Below are 1,075 nucleotides of genomic sequence, written 5' to 3'. Positions count from 1 at the left end.
AATAATAATAATAATAATAATAATAATAATAATAATAATAATAATAATAATGTGTATGGATTTGTAAGTAGCATAGCCCATAAAAAATATATCCAGGAATAGATCCCTGCCGCTCTCCCAGCAGACTGCAGTTGCTCCATCGTCACCGATCTTTAATAGGCTCCAACATAGAGCCGCCTTTATTCAGCTAAACTAGACGGAAACCATTCCCATATGACATGTAGGCTAAAGGCCCATGCAGGCACCACATGAATATGTCGAGCGGCCTGGCAGCCAAACCGGATCTTGTTGCTTTAAAAAGTCAGAAGATTATTTAAAAAAAAAAAAAAGTTAAATCGGAATAGATGTTTACAGCTTTTACTGCGTCTTTCGTTTTTTTTTCATGAAATGTTTGGACATCAGCAAAAATATTTTGTGCGTATGATTCAATGTAATAATAATAATAATAATAACAACAACAATAATAATACAGATGTTAAAACTGTTGTAATAAAACTACACCGTCTAACAAAATGTCTCGTGTAAATTCAGTTTGTTTTCTGAATTGTACATTAACAAGTTAAGAAAATGTTGTGCTGAATGGTTATGTAGCTGTGTTTGAGCAGATTCTTTTGTCGAGAACAGAGATCTAAATTTTACCTTTGAGTCCTTACATCGAACTCCTGTATGCACGTAACGTAAAGACGGTCTTCCTCTGTCTGGAGCAAACAAACAAACAGGTGCAAGGCAAAAGTCACAGCTGCAAAAAGAAAGCCTGCAATCTGGCTACCTGCGTTCAGGTGATCTGCCGAAGCAGTGTGCGCACGGTTGCTGCTAACTGTGAACAGAGAAAGTTATCCAAGAAATAAGCAACACGGCTGTTACAAATGTGAACACAGAAGGAAACAAAAGAAAGAAAGAAAAAGAAAAAAAGAAAGAAAGCATGGACGTCTCTCCGGTAGGACTGCTGGTGGAGGCGCCGTGCATGCGTCAAACAGCTGCTGGCCGCTGCTTGTCCTGAGGGCAACATGGTTTTTACAAACACACACACACACACACACACACACACACACACACACACACACACACACACACA

This window comes from Haplochromis burtoni, unplaced genomic scaffold (assembly GCF_018398535.1).
Source record: "Haplochromis burtoni strain Fernald_Lab_line unplaced genomic scaffold, NCSU_Asbu1 Contig_458, whole genome shotgun sequence".
Classification (NCBI taxonomy): Eukaryota; Metazoa; Chordata; class Actinopteri; order Cichliformes; family Cichlidae; genus Haplochromis; species Haplochromis burtoni.
Note: the sequence above shows the minus strand (reverse complement) of the source record.